The following is a 17,112-nucleotide window of genomic DNA, read 5'->3' as shown; positions in this document are numbered from 1 at the left end:
TTTCATCCTGCAAGTTATAACTGAATGAATAAATGCTGAATTGTTTGTTAAATTATGCATACCACATACATATATGGATATATGTATAAGTATATATGTACAGATACAATTTGATGAATTCTCTGCAGTTCCTTACTGCTATAAATGACTTCAGTCTCACACTCATTCTCATACTAACCAATACCTGGAGGTGTGTACATCTGCCAAATTATCAGGAACAAAATTGCCCTTATGTGGGCAGTCTGCTAAGAGAGGATGGGGATGCAGTGGCATCAGTTTTCAAGCCCTTCCCAAGACTCCTTGAATTCTCCTTATGAATGTTCTCATTTTGGATGTGTCTGGTTGGTACCAATCAGGAGATGACAGTGGTTAATCTCTTTATCTTGTCCCATCTCTGTTGCAAGGATTTAATTACTGTCTCTCTTTTGGACCTGGCTGTCTTGAGAATTTGCAGTTAGATTTGTGCATATCAGCCACACATACCATTTTTATAGCCCTTCTCCATGCACATCAATATGAAGATTTTTATTAGAATTTTGCAAAGTCCTAGAAGATTCCTGTGCTTCTATTTTCTTATATATCATAGACACTGCAGTGTGTACCGGTAAAACCTGACATCTACCTTTTATGATATTCATAAGTTTTCTTGTCAGAAGTCTCCAAAGCATCTGGAGTATTTCAGCAATATATTGTCTTAAACTTTCCACTTTCCAAGTCTGGAATTGCAAATGAAGATTACCATTTTCTTCTTTCCTTGCAATCATTTTTATCTTTAAATTCTAACCTAATGCACTCTTCATATGCTGTCGGTTTTATTGGATTCTGATGAGCTTTATGATGTGCCTTCCCGCTTGCTCATTCTCTATTATTCATCTTACATTATCCATTTTTATCCCAGACAAACTGGAAAAAGAATTTGAAAAGAAACAGAAGAGTCAGATGTCATTGCTAGGACAGATACATTCTTGGTGTGTATTGTGATCATACTTTCACTGACTTTCCTGCTGAATATTTATTATTAATAATAAAGGGCCTTAATTGTTACAATAATTAAGGGCTACCTCTCTGTCTAATCTGAACTTTACTGGTTACAAGAAAAATGGCAGTTCACATCAGGTGCAGATCTTCATCCAGGCTCTGCTGTGCAGCAATTTTGCCCGTGAGCAGCAGCTGGCTCTCTCCAGAGTTTAGCAGCAAAGTTGTCAATGCCACATACACACTGGGTAGTTCAGTTCCAAAAATCTCTGTTGTGAGAGCACATGGATAGTTGTAGAAAAATTGTGTTAGAATTAGGCAGAAATTTTAAGTAAGCTCATCTTAGTAAAAGGAAACTTATTTGCAGTATTATTCCATTATAGAGCATTTTCCTAGCAATGTTAAACATTGGTACGCATATAAAAAAACCCAGGAAGTTTGTATTACCACTCTCACATTCCGGTAGTAAGAGCTGGAGGAAAAAAGGAATAGTAAAACAAAGAACCTGTTCAAATACTTTCTGCTTAAACCATTAAGTCTATTTGGAAAGTTGTTTCAGAACCACTAGAATAATGATCAAAAATCTGTTGATAAAAGTGTAAGAATGGAGACTCAAAAGACAGGTCAAATCCAGCCTCCTCGGGGCTCTGTACTGGCTCAGGGTGTTGTCTTCTGTATCTGCCCTGACCAGACACCTAGTTCCAGACAGAGTGGTTCACATGAAGATAAAGTACAGCTGAAATGTGCCCTGATAATTCTGTGTGACTCTTGTGCACCTCTTGCATCCCTGAGTCCTGGAAGAATGCCAGCTAGCAGGGAGCCAAAAGGAGGTGGAGAGGCACTGAAAGGTGATAGCAGTTTAAGAGCTGGATTCTATTCTTGTGGATCCCTTCCATCTCTGTATTCTTGATTCTGTGATTCTAACTCAAAGGATTGTTATGTCCTACTGCTAAAGGCAGGTGCCTTCAGAGAGCTGTACAAGCCCTCAGCCAAGATGTTGTCCCTGCACAGTTGAGAGAGATCTCTGGTGCTGCACATCCATGTCTCCCCATGGGCTGAGCTGGGGGTTTGTCCATCCCCATGCATGTGAGCAAATGTCAAGAGCTAAAGCTTCTCTAGGGAGCCATGGGTCAGGAACTGGGCTTGGAGGCAGCACAGGACACACAGTGGTCCTCCCCCTCCTCAGTCACTTGCTGAAGACTTTTCAAAACATCTCTGGAACAGCATCAGTCCAAAAGGAGAGCTGCATGGTGCACACCTATACTCTGCCCCATTCTCCTCCTCTTCCATGTGAGCTTTGCTTCAAAATAGTTTCTGATTCATCGGTTTGTCGGGCAGGTCTTCTATTTTGCCTGGTCTTTGGGGGTTTCCTTATTGATCTCATGGACATGCTTTGCTGGATTGGCATTTTGTCCTGTTTTTTTGTGCAGGCAGGCAAGGTTTCCTGAGCCTGGCAGTGCCCTGCCTGATCTTAGAGACCTCAGAAGTGTTCCACGGATATTCTATGAGAGCTTCAAGGTGGCCACTTGTGGAGGACAGCCCCATGTGTGCTATGGGCAGCACTGAAAGGGTGTCTTGCAGTGGTTTCCTCTGAATGAGGGAGCAGCCTAATGGACATGGTAACCAGGACAGCACAGTGCATGTGTGGGCTACATACTCCGTCTTTTTTTTTTATTCCCAAAAAAAGCTCACCATGCAGAAGAAGGGGCAGTGAGTTGTGATAAGAAGCAACAGGGGTGTAAGTAGCAGGCTGCACCAGCCTTTGGGGTCTCACAGCCAGAAAATTCACTGGAGAGTGTCTTAATATGTCTTAATATGGATGCTCCCACCAGGTTGGTTACTATAAGTTTATGTAGGATGGCATAGCATGGTGGGGATTTTGACTCCGTGGTGTTACAGAGGATGCAATGGGAGTGTAAATGCAGCCACAATTGGTAGCATCCACATTTTACTTGTGAATCATATTTTGAAATAATTTATGAAGAATGGAAATAAAAACCTTCCACCTGGCTACTACATGGTGGCCAAGATGCTGATAAATTTTTCTTTCTGTGATGTAAGCATCCACAATATAAGAGTACTGCTCCATTTTATTATTATACGTAGCAAAATGTGCATAGGCATTTCAACCAGAACTCTTTCAGATCTGGACAATGCTCAATTTGTTACAGACTAAAACTGGTTTTGTTTTTAAATTCAAAAACATTGTTGGACGGATAAAATGTCTGCTCTCTGCAAATAAGCTTCCTAGTGGCATATTGCAATTCTCAGCAATGCCTGTCTCTGTCAATTCACTCAACAATCTCAGGTAGGCAGAGTGGAACAAAATTAGTATTTTCTGCAGGTGAATTAATTTCCCTTGTGGTTAGTGGACAGGTTTGTGAGGACAATAAAAGTTATGCTTTCTTTTTTTTTTTCCTTTAAAACCACTTTAAAACCATACCTGCAACTAGCACATGCATGCTCAAAAGGAAAATTTAGAATGTTTGCTCAGTTCAAGTTGGTAAACAGGTATTTTGCTCTGATGAGATTTAGCATGGAGTTATGGGAGTACAAAGATCTCATAAACCATCTAGGTTGGCTGTCAGACACCTGTTTATGCAATAAGAGATCCAAGGGATAAAATTATGGGTAATGAGACTTTGTAAACAAAAAATTGGAGTGGTTATATTCCAGCTGTGTAACTTGCTATTACTTTTTCAATCCTTAGGACTTCTGATCTGCAATGATTTCTGCAAAAAGACTTCAGTAAAAATAAAAATCACAGAACAGGACTGAAGCTGACTTTATGTTAGACTGAGTTATGTTTGTCTACCTGCCTATACACAGAAAATCATGATGAAATTAGTCACATACATAGCACCTACAAGAGAAGCAGTGGAAAGTGTATTAAACTCTGAGGTTTAATCTGCATGGGATTCAATGCTTGCTTAAAGTGAGCATTTTCTGCTTCCAGGATGCCAGTTTAACTGTTTCATGGTGGGTTTTCTGACAATCTGTAGACAATTCCTCATGCATGAGCTACTTAGAAACGCCCTGTTCTCCTCTTAGAACATGATAGGAGTATTTTATTTTATTTTAGTGCCTATTTCAAATTGGCAGGATTTGTGGGGGATAGAAAATACAGCAGGCTGCCTTAGACCCATTAAGACAAGTTCTTGGCTCTACCAGTCTGTACATGGATGTCTGGAGCTAAGAACAGAAAACACCATCAAAGCACAGCTTGAGTGAACTTTTAGTGACCTCAGGCATAGAATCTCCCAGCTTCTTGTCTTACTAATCATAGCATTAATTTGAGCCATAAATACTCCTTTTCCTAATTTTTTTATTAATTATGCAGTTGGTATCAGCTTACATACAATAGCTAGCTAAGGACTTTAACAGCTGTTTTTTACACCTTTTTTTAGTATAATAAAATCTTTTTTACTTAGGACAGCCTGTTGATCCACACAGAAGCAACATGTAGGTGAAATTAAAAACTGTGTAGAAGGAGTCATCATTGAATTAACTTCTACTGAATGGAAGTAACAAAACAGAAACAGGATGAGAAAAGCAGAAGCAGTTTGGAGAGAAAAAAAAAAAGAATAGTGAAATAGTAAAATAAAGGATTTCTGTTTATGAAGGCAACAAAAAATTCATTAGAAAGGTACAAGTGTACAGGTTTCAGTGAAAGGGCAGTAGGTGAGGAAAATAGAAGCCATAAGGCAGTTCAGCAATTATGCTGTTAATGGGAGATATGGAAAATAATCATTAGGAAAATAATGGTCAATTAATCAGTCAGGCAACTAAGCAATAAAATGCAGTATCTTATGGCTCCTACTTGTTTCATTAAATTTAGGTAGAAAGAGCCCCAGGTTCTCTTCACATATTAAAATGCTGAGCCTCCCGTTCATTTTTCTTTGGGAAATAAACACTAAAGAAAGGAAGGCAGTCTAATACTTTATAAAAGGAAGACTCATTTACAGTAAATGAAACAAACAGATCTAGATCCTAGCAGCTGGTTCAGTTTAGATGAGTTCCCTTCATTTGTAAACAACACATTGCTGGGATTAGGATGTTGCAGCATTTGGTAGATTATGAGAAATGGTAGAACTTGTGGTGATTTTATTTTATAAACATTTTGTGAGCATGTGAGAAACAGAAAAATTTATTTGTCTGAAAGGCTGAAGTGCCTCAGATGGATGTGATTGCTGATAAAAATCTGGCAAATAATAGCAGTGAATATGATAATAAGTATAAGAGAAGTTCTCACTTAACATAAAAGGACTTTAAAAACCTTTCAAAAGATTTTCTGATATAAATACATTTATTTTCTTTCTGAGTTCATGCTATGTGGCTTGGTATGTACCTGAAATATTGTAAAAATATTTTATTTAAAAATTATTAGGCCAATTATACTTAAATATGACTACCCTGTCCATAAATATCTTAAAATTATATTATTTGAAAATACCACATTGTCAATTATTCCCTTATGTGATTGGTTTTTTTTCTTTTTTAATATCCCCTGTAAATGTTGTGAATTCCTAATGCATACATGGAATAAATAGTATCAGAGATGCAATTGGTAAGAAAAATCTGACTGACTCTGACTCCAAGCAACTATTTCATGTAGCATGGAGCCAGATAACATTTCTGCTGTTGGTAATAAGTTGTCATCATTCACTATCAATCACACAATATGTCTGTTGCAGCTGGAGTTACCTCCATTAAGTCACAAATCACAGCAGTCACTACAAATAAAACACCCACTGCATATTTTATTTTAAAATAAGCTGTCTCTGGAAAAAAAAAACAAACAACCCAACCTAATGGGTGTGTGTTGTTGCCATAACAGCTGCTCCAGGTCACAGAGTTTAGATAAAAATTGAACTGGTAATTCAAACGAGGTGTTTTACTTACAAATAGGTTAAACTCCTTACATGATTGTCTTTCTGGTTCTGCATGTTACAGCTGATAGGAAACAGCACAGACAAAACAGATTGAATTCAAACGTATTTAAGAATTTAAGAATTAGAACAGAGCAGCAGAATGACACCAATTAGCTCAACCAGGAAAGATAACTGGCCCCAGTGTATACCTACCAAAAAAACCCAAAACTAAAAAGAAACCCACAACAGAGTTGAAAAATGTAAGAAATGTTGAGTAGCTGGAATTTAATAATTATACTCCTCAAATTAATTCTTCTTTTTCTCAATTCTAAGGAAAGGAATAGTAGCTAGGAGTTTAATAATATTTAGAGTTTCATTTTGTGCATGTGCACATATGCCTGGAATTTTTTGCATGCATTTTGTGGCAGTGAATTTTTGTCAAAACCCTAAGCTCAAAGGTTTGAAGGTCACAGAGGACCTGCTTTGATTCCAACATCCACTGCCCAGCCATTTGTTTGGCTTCATAAAATCTAAGCCTTGGCACAGGCGAAATCTGTAGAGGATTTTTTCCCAAATTTCAAGGCAATTGTTCCAGTGAAATTTCAGTCCAGTTTTTTGAAGCTCAGACATATGCATAGTAGTAGCTGAATTTTATAAAATATGGAAAAATCTGATTTCTAAAGCATAAGTGCTCAATCAGGGCATGCTGCATCAGATACTTTGTTAATGAAGATACAATAGAAGCTGATTGAACAGGAAATTCAGAACAGCAGCAGTGCAAGAATGTGCTGTGAAAAGCTTCTTCTTAAAATCAAAATAAATTGTAATAATTTATTATGGCTGTGAAGGACCTTCCTTCTGATTTTTTCAAAGCCTTCCACTGAGGAACTCTGAGGCACACCTTGGCAGTCCTGCATGATGCTCTGTGGTCCTCCCACAGATCCAAGTAAGTTCTGGAAAGGCTCCACGGGTTAATTTGGAAAAGCCATGTAACTGCAGTTGAATGGGCAGGTAGTCCTGCTGATTAGTTGCATGTCCCAGTAGAGATAATTAACTTCACACTGATACAAATTCGCTGTACTTGTCATTAGTGCTTTGTTTGGCACATGCTCAGATTTCTCAGCTGTCCTCTTTGTGACACAGAATCTTCTCTTAATTTCCATAGTTTCTGGACAAAATCTGTGCCACAGTAACTGGGAGGCCAAGGAACAGAAGTGGGAAGGATCACACTGAGAGGCAAAAAAGGCAAGTCACTGAGAGAGCTTTAGGGACATCTGTGACTTGTAGGTAAGTCCAAACTTAAAGATTGTCCTGAGAGTGGGCATAATATTAGGTTTCTTTAGATATGTTTAATTTTATGGAAAATAAGTTTAAAAGACCAGCACAATAATGAGAGAAGCAGAAAATGGAAGGCTACTTTTTTCTTTTTTTTTTTTTTTTTTTGGTTCAGGGAACCAGGAATATTTTATAATACACACAGAGAATTTCTACACTATGTTAATATCTTCCTTGTGAAAGATGGCTCTGAGGAGGTAAACCAATAAATAAGTTTTAGATCAAAAATTAAAAATTTTTATTCTTCTTAAGGGGCCCTCTAACATTTGGAAAAGTATATTTATCCTCAATTTCAAATCTTTCTTCATTCACTGATCTGTCAAAATCATCAATATTCATTCAATATAATATCTACATAAAAAAGTGCATGAAAGTATTTTTTAAATATAGATTTTAGTTTTTAAGATAGATTTTTTTAAATATGTCAGCCTTCACTTGTAAATGCATAATGCTATTTATAGTGTTAATTAGTCATTAACAACAGTGCTTGTTGCTAATGGCTAATTTTTTCAAGATGATGGTCAACATTATCTGATATAAAGACTACCCTGGGCTGCATCAGGAGTGTTGCAAGGAGATCCAGGGAGGTGATCCTTCCCCTCTGCCCAGAACTCATGAAAGTCATCTGAGTGCTGGCTGCAGTGCAGCCTCTACAAAGAGGTGTGGAGCTGCTGGAGAGAGGCTCTGCTTTGTGAGCTTCCCTGCCTATAGGGAAATTGTGGGTCATTTCATCTTGAACATTATTTAAGTGCATGTTTTTCATTAAAAGATGCAGTGTGGATTTCCTCATTAAAAGATATTTAATTGGGTTGCTTTATTTTTTTGTTTTTTAGTACCAAAGCACTGAGAGCCACAGTTTCTTTACACAATTTTTTACTGCATGTTCACAATAATTACATACATGTAACCAAATTTCGTGATGCAAACCACACATAAAGAGAACAGTTAATAAGAAAATACTAGATATTAATCTGCTGCCATACATAAAATATACACACTGTATTTTCCTTGAGAAAACTCTTGCCAGAGATCAATGTTTTAATTTTCTGAAAATGTGAATCAAAATATGCAGGATTTACAGAAAAGATTTTTTATTGGTCCAATTGGAGAAATGAAGCAGGGATTTTTCAGCCTAGGCTGTTGCTAAATATTATCTCTTTGTGAAACCCTCTCCTTTCCTTTAATTGCTGTATTGACTGCTATTTAAAATCTGCAGAAATTATAAATAGGCCAAATGAGATATGCAAGGTTTCATCTGTGTACTTATTTTTAAGTGTTATGGAGGTCTGTTTTGCTATTGAATTATTATTGTCTCATTGAATTATTAATGTCTCAAATATTTTGAATGTCTGAAATAATGTGCTAAGAGTAGAAAAGGTTTCACTAATATTAATTCTGTATCCTTTACTGGACAGTCAGGTAGGTTGGAAATAGTTGTTTGAGTTTTTTTAGTTTAATTTTAATAGATACTGCTTAAATCTGAAATGTTGGTTTAGATAACATAGGTGGAAATATCCCATTGAATGGAGTGATTTTGATAAATACAGAAACTGCAAAAATACACAATTTCTAGTTAATAAATGTTATTCCTCTGGTAAAAATGCTCCTGAGATGCTGATATACGTAGAATGCCCTTAAGATAGCTCTGTGTGTGTGTGTGGCTGTAGGGAGAGTAGTTTCTTATTTTTCCATGGCCAAAGGGTTGGTTCTGTGCAGTGATGGCTCAGCTGACAGAGATGAACTCAGTGACTGCAGGGCATCTTACTGCACCTCCCTGCCTGCCCTCTGTGTCACTGGATTTGTGTTGCTGTGACTGCAAGTCATCACAACACTCAGAACACTGAATTTATTTCTAGTTCAAAGAGTTCATAATATAAATTAAAGAGAGGATTTGTTAGTACAACAGAGGAGAAATTATACCGAATAAAGCTTTGATGCAAAATGTAGAATTTGGAAAGGGAATATGGTTTCTGATATTTCAGAAACTATCAAACAAAAGAGGTTAGCAAGGGTCTGAGAAGGTTAAAATTAGAGGGAAATTATTGAAGGGTTAAGAGAAATGAGATACAGCATGAAGCTCCACCTAGACCTGATGTTAGCCTTGGACTCTTGCATAAACTGTTTAATTCCTTGACTTTCCAGTAATTATTCCAGATATTCTGAAAATAGAGTGATGTCAGCTACTCGTGTTCATACGTGTTGTGAGTCAATGACACTGACATATCCTGAGGCTTTCTAAAATTTGTTTTTTTAAGAATATTTTGAGTAAATTGTATTCAGCTACCAGAAATTCTTAGGAAACATATTTTTGAGGGATTGATGATAAATTTTGAAATTAGTTTTGTACAATGTGTGAAGAACTAACAGGTGTTTATTTTGTGGAACAAATGTGCTTAGAGAACCACTGGTTTATAGTGGACAGAAGAATTCTAGATGTTTACACAGAAAAATCATAATTGTGATCTCTCCCCAAGGATTTTAAAATCTCCTTTTGGTAGCAACATGATGAAAAATATTAAATACCAGTAGAGATAACTAGATAAAACTATTAAAAGTTTACAATTAAGAAGGAAAATAAACATGAAATTGCTAATGCAGCATGCATAGAACAAACTTAGTTTGAGAGATTAAATGAGGTCACACAATAAACCCATAAATGCTGTGAGCATCTAGTTACATTTCTGTTTTTCTGGCTTTTTCCTTTTTCACCTGAACATTTTATTTTCTCTAATTTCTTGAGCTTTGAGGGAATATAGTATTAAGTATATAGGTTTGTTCAACATCTTACCCTAATATTATAAACCAGAGTGTACTATGTGATTAACTCTGCTGGTTACAACTGCTCTTTTAAAAAGTCATTAGCAACTCACGGTGATCAGTACATGAAATATCTAATTATTTCAAATCTAAAGAGCAGGGCAAATTAGCATGTTTGAATATCTTATGAAATATTCTCATGTGAATTCTTACACACATATATATGTATAGATGCATGAGTTTGTGTGCATGTATACATGTACATATATTTTATAGACTACATAGGGATATTCCACACTTCAAAGGTGGAAAACTGTAGAATTTAGAATTAAGGTAATTTAGATAACTGTATCTCAAACCCTTCCATTGCACAATTTAAAGGTAGAGACAGGAGGAAATGTAACCTTAGCTGGCTTCTATGACAAGCTTTTTTGAAGCACTTGTCTTTTTCTCCTCATGTACATTTCTGTCAAAAAAATGAGCTTACAGCTTTGTGCAATACCTTGATTGCTCTACCAACAACTGTAAGAGTTGTAAATGAACAGTAGGAAGAGATTGAACAATTAGTGAAAACTGGTGTATGAGCATAAAAGGGAGCACAAGGGCAAGCAGAACTCGGCCAAAGATCAGACACAATTGCTGAGTTTCTTCACTAATTGGTACCTGCTGATCTGAGTGCTTATGTAGTGTACTTTTAGAGAACATATCTTTAGTTCCATTTAAAATATGGTTCAAGAGAACTTTAGAGAGCTAATAATTTTCCTCCTTTTTGTCTTGTCTCTTTGCGGAGCTAAAGTCTTAATAGTTCTTGATAGCAAAAATCTGCCAGCAGGTGTACTGTCTGTTTTCCAAAAGTAGTATAAACACTGTCTACAAGATCTCCTTAAATTATGCACATGAACGTCCAGAGGATTTTGAGTTCTCCTCTTAGGTACAAAGGAGGAATTTTCTCTGGCTTTTATCATCTGTTAAAAAAAATAAATTAAAAATTGATGCAATTAGTTTTACTCTTAGACATCTGGCTCACACTAGGTAGCTAATCTTACTCTTCATTTGTGCTCTCTTAACATTAGGCACCTTGCACTGTTCACAGTTTAGGATTTCCAGTTCTCTGGAGATATTTGTTGGTCATTCTTCTTTGCTGCACTTTCCCAATAACCTTCAGTGTGTGTCTAGAACAATTTGTACCTGAGAGAGTTCTCGTGTTTACTCACACAGGCACACACAAAGATGCTATAGGGGATGTCATGGGAGAAGGTTTTGTTTTTTTTCTGGAAACATTCTGCTCATCTCATCAGAAAACTACTGTAAGTAGCTTTTCAAAGAGTTATTTCAAAGTCATAGCTATTTTCAATATTTTCATATTAGGGAAGAGCCCTGGTTTTATAACAATAAATACAGAAAAGTACCTGTTTAACCTGCCTTTACCCAAGTAGCACTCTATATTCAGGACTAGGAGGGGAAAATAGAAGTTTATTTCTATTGATATACATATGATTAAATAATCTCACAGAAGTGATTTTCATTTGCCTTTAAAATATAACTTCTTAATTAATTATTTTTATTCTGATTTTGAGGAGATCATGATGAACTCTGTTCAGAACAAATGTTTAGTGAGGGTAAAGCTTCAGCCTTGAGCAAATCTGAGCTCTAGAGCCCCTAATAAGCTCTATCAAATGCATATCTTTGAGGCTGGTTACATCATTCTGTAAGCTTTAAACATGTCACACCCAAATAATGGAAACAAAAGATGGAACTCTGTGCAAAGTAATAAGTCTACAAGGAGGACAACAGATAAAGTGCCAAAGACTAGGAGTGAAAAAGTAATTCAAGATGGATATCTCAAATTTTTCTCTTTAAGAGAATTTTATGGTACCAGATTAAATAGAGGGAACTCATACAACTGGCAATTGCATACTGTCAACATTAGATTGCTACAGAGATATTTTAATTTTTTTTTTTTTTTAAGACTAGCAATATAGGTATGTCAATATGCTGTTCTTACAGCAGCACTGAATCTTCATCCTGCTTGCACCAATTGTACCAATGATATGTGTGTTCTATATGGTGGTGCATGAGCATTGCCCATCACTGACAGCCAAAATAGACCAGAATAGGGTGGAAAATCACAGTAACGCTGCAGAAAGCAATCCTGCCATGTTTAGCTGTCTCTGTCCCTCTGCGAGCCTCTCAGGAACCCTGGGCCAGTCCCGAGTCGGCAGACACCGGGGGGCAGCCCCGACACGGCCGACAGCGGGGAGACATTGTCTGTGTGTGCCCCGAGGGTGCTGAGGGCACCTGGGCTGGGGGGAGACACTCTCTGTGTGTGCCCCGAGGGTGCTGAGGGCACCTGGGCTGGGGGCAGACACTGTCTGTGTGTGCCCCGAGGGTACTGAGGGCACCTGGGCTGGCAGGGAGACACTCTCTGTGTGTGCCCCGAGGGTACTGAGGGCACCTGGGCTGGCAGGGAGACACTGTCTGTGTGTGCCCCGAGGGTGCTGAGGGCACCTGGGCTGGGGGCAGACACTGTCTGTGTGTGCCCCGAGGGTACTGAGGGCACCTGGGCTGGCAGGGAGACACTGTCTGTGTGTGCCCCGAGGGTACTGAGGGCACCTGGGCTGACAGCAGGGAGACACTGTCTGTGTGTGCCCCGAGGGTGCTGAGGGCACCTGGGCTGGCAGGGAGACACTGTCTGTGTGTGCCCCGAGGGTGCTGAGGGCACCTGGGCTGGCAGGGAGACACTGTCTGTGTGTGCCCCGAGGGTACTGAGGGCACCTGGGCTGGCAGGGAGACACTGTCTGTGTGTGCCCCGAGGGTGCTGAGGGCACCTGGGCTGACAGCAGGGAGACACTGTCTGTGTGTGCCCCGAGGGTGCTGAGGGCACCTGGGCTGGCGCCTTTGCAGCACAAGAGACACCAGAGACATCGGTAGAAGAGAAAGGGCCGACTCTTAGCAGGGGTTAATCCAAGGTTTTATTAGGATCCCAAAGGAGCTCCTGCACCTCAGGGGGCCTCCTGCCGAGAGCCCCGGGGGATGTGCCAAGGTCACATTTAAAGGGAGGTGGAAACCAAAAGTAGATAACATTTTACCAACCAATAAGTGACCCTAAGGGATGGGTACTGGGGGATAGACATATAGGACAGCGTATGGGGCAAGGCTTGGGGGGCTGACTCCCAGCCTCTGGACAATCACTCGACGACTTGGACCGAAACTTCTGGATGGAGGGGATGGGAGGCTGAGTGATTGACAGAGAGCCAGGGTGGGGGTTTGGGGATGATCTCATCCCGGGAGAGGAATTACACAGGTAAAGGGAGGGGAGTACAGTCTGGGATAAACCATTTGGGAAAAATATGGGGATACAAAACAAAATTACTTCAAATTATTACAAAATATAAAAACGCACTACAACATTTAGCAAAGGCAGATTGGTGTGAAATCAGAACATACTTGTTCTGCTGTACATTACTGCTAAATTTTGAAAAGTCCTATTTGATTCCTTCTGTGGATATGCAGATATTTATCCATATATGCATGCATATGTGCTTGAGTCTGTATGTGAATTTATAACAGGGAATTTGGGGTAAAACTATATACTTTGCAATTGTCTGCTTTTCACCAGCACAGCAACGTTAACCTGCAGCAGCAAATTGATTAAGCTGATCAAATGAGGTGGTTTGGAAGCTCCCACTAGGCAATGGTGATGGATCATAGCTCAACAAATGATGAATAATGCAGAAGGTCCAACGTGTTGACATGTTACTTAATCACATTGTTAATGCAACCATGATACAGAAATTTCGGAAGGGAAATACAGACACATCTGAAACAATATGATGGCTATCTAATTCCATATTTCAAAAATGTCAAAGACTGAATAACAATCTGAGTGTGATTTACAAATAATAAGAGCAAAGAATGGCACACAGTCTTGAAAAGATAAGGGAAAATTGTAAAGATAAGCATGATAATGTGTTTGACAAAATGTTAATAAAAAAGCACTGAGACCATGGTATGATTATCTCAGCTCTGTCCTCTTAATTACTCACAGTCTGCTGTGAAGGACCTGGGTAAATTGGCATACATAAGAATAAAAAAAATATTCAGGAATATAGCTTGACATCAATTAAGATTGATTTTTGAGGTGATATTAATAGTATATAAGGCAGACATATTCTCTTTTAAACCTGAAGTTCTTAATAAAGTTTCGAGTATATTTCCAATGAGGAGAGAGTATATTTTGCCACCTAAACTTTAGGAACAGACCTTAATACCTGCTGGGGAAGCCAGATCACACACACCTGTATCATAAATTAAATATGAAGAAAGAAGGTTTAATAGAATAGGCACCATCACTGTTCTTAAAAAGCAGAGGTAAATGATCACTGAAAGGAATATAAGAATATATTTCATGATAGGAAATAATCTCCTGCTAACCTCTGTATTCTAGTGAGTGTTTTAGAAAAGCTCCAGAATTAAGAGTAAGCTCTCCTCCATACATACAAACCTCACTGCATTCATGGCACAAGTAAAAGAAGTAATTTTTAATTATTTTTTATACATTTAAACAGTTTTGTTTGAACTCTAGTTCAAATTATCCCACTACTTATCAAATGGTATTGCTGATACCCATCAGTAATGACAAATGTTAATATATGTATTACATCCTGTGTTAGTTCTACCTGTGAAAACCTATTTTCATTTCAGTTGAAAAGTTGTAAAAATTTATGTAGTTCATTTGTAACTGTTTTTACAGACTCTCAAAACCAATTTACTGTTAAGTGGTTATTTTTATAATGCAGTTCTCTGATGTTCTAAATTCTATACCCAAAGTAACATATTTTGAAAAGGAAAAAAATATTTTTGATTTCCACCTGAACTCAAGCCAAGTTTCTAATATAAATCCCTTGTGTATTGTTAAATTGTATTTTAAAGTCCAGATTGTGTCAGTTTTCACTGGAAGTGTTTATGAAAGGCTTGGCATTTCAGTATCTACGTGATCAGCATACTTGACAGTTTATTTCTCTGCAACACCCACACTAGATATTGTGATATTTAACTGATTGTTGTTCTTGGGTAAACAGGTTATTATGGGGGACAAAAAGCATCCTTCAAATAGTAAAGAATTAAATACATTACAATAGACTAAAAGGAAAGTTTCATTGGAAATAGGCAACTCAGAATTAAAACTTTTCTCTTTTTAAATTTTTTTTAACTAAAAAATGTAATTTGGGTGCAAAAGAAAGAGCTGGAGAAATAAAGGAAGATAAAAGATTGCAAAAAACCCCAAAATACTGTATGATAACAAGGGAGATGATTTAGAAAGACACAAGGCAATCTGCAGAGTTGGGTTAATGATAGACAGGGAAGGTGACAATAAAATTAAATAGACTAAATGTCAAAAAATCATCAATTTCAGGAGAGAAAGATAAAATTAGGACCACAGAGAAATGAGGGGAAAGAAATATTTTCTGTAGCAAACCCATGAAGAACTCTCAAGGAAGGCAGCTGAGAAGAGGGCTAAGGAATTGATGCATTTTCAATGTGACAGTGTGAGTGAAGGAACATTTCTGAAGAGATGTGAAAAAGCACTGTAGTAAACCCCATAGATTTAGGAAAAGCACCATGGAGGATATGAACAATAGGAATGCTGAAACAGCAAAAGAAAATTCCTGTTTTTCTGTCCTCCACCCCCTAACCTACCTCTGTAACCCTATAAGGCAATGTCATGTTAACCCCTTACCCATTGGTCAAGCTTGGATCCTTTCCAACCCTATAAAAGAAGCATACTGTACCCCATTAGGGGAGAAAGAAGAAGAGCAGAGACCCTTCACGGACCTCCCCAAATAAAGCCATCTCCGTGGAACAGCCTGCGCCTTCTCCTTCTCCTCTCTCTCCGTCTGCTGCAGCCTCCAGCCCAGGGCACCACTACCTAGCAAGCAGAGCTGAAATCCTGAGAGTTTGCAATCACTATAGAGCTGATAATCACCATGCTTGCTAGATGGTAGCCCTGCGGCGTTGGCATGAGCGAGCTAGCCTCGGGCACCCGGTCCCTACCCTGGGACTGAGCTCCTGAGCCCTAGTGCTCTGCTTTATGATAAGGCCAAATAAGAGGCTTTATTAAAGCACAGTGTAGGAATTCATAGGCCAAACAATGCTGTATCAATGGGAATGAGTTCCTGAATATACTACCCCAAGACTAGAATAACTTTAAAAAAACTTTTATATTGTGATTTGTGTTACCTAATTCACAAAAAAACATGAATAGATTTTTCAAAATATGGTAATGGAGATACTTGTGTAATGCAGAAAATTATACATTAGGCTACATTAATATGTTGTAAGGTTTAGATTCATGACTATTAAAATAGTAGTAACAGCAACTTTTTTATCTTTGCACATTCAATCATGCCTTCACTAACCTAAACACTTTATCTTCTTGTTGTCTTGGGTAACCAGCTCTCCCCAAAGGCACAAGCTGATCTATGATCTGTTCTGCTTCTGGGCCTCCAACCATTTATTTCTTGCCACAAAATCTGAGTTTGAGAGCTCACTGTGAACTGTACTTTGGTGTTATCTCTGGCAGAGTCTCTTGTGCACCAAGGGTGTTCCTTCCTGATCTGCATTTAGCTGTTTGCAGGGAGTAGCCACAGGGATTTTCAGCAATATGGTTAACTACAAGTTAAAGAGCCTCATTCCCCAAATCTTCACCATGGTAAGCTTGACCTGTCTGAAATTACACTGGTTTGTGTAAACCTTTATGGCCCACAGGAACAGAAGTGGCTTAGCTGTCTCTGTGCATCCATTTCAGCAATCTCTTTTCTATGACAGAGTGTGTCCATACTGTAATTTTCTTTGCTCTGTATTTCTGTTAAAGCTCTTGCTCTTTTGCATCCTCTCTGCTTCATTAGGGAATGAAGGGGATTCCTATAGGGATTCCTTCTGCAAAAATTACTTCCCTCCCAGAGGATACCTTGGCAGTGTTAAGAGGTCATTTGCAGCAGGATCTACCTCAGACTGACAGGATGGATGCTCACAGAAATAAGCTCAGGCCCAACTCTAGCTCAGCAGGCCATGCTCTTTCAAAAACCCTTATCCAACACTTCATGCAAAGAAGATTACTGTAATTCCATGGAAATTTGGCTGGCTGTCACATAGTTTTCTCCTTTTTTTCATA

Source organism: Agelaius phoeniceus, chromosome 2 (genome assembly GCF_051311805.1).
Source record: "Agelaius phoeniceus isolate bAgePho1 chromosome 2, bAgePho1.hap1, whole genome shotgun sequence".
NCBI classification, from domain to species: domain Eukaryota; kingdom Metazoa; phylum Chordata; class Aves; order Passeriformes; family Icteridae; genus Agelaius; species Agelaius phoeniceus.
The sequence above is the reverse complement of the archived record's forward strand: the minus strand, read 5'-3'. Positions refer to the sequence as shown.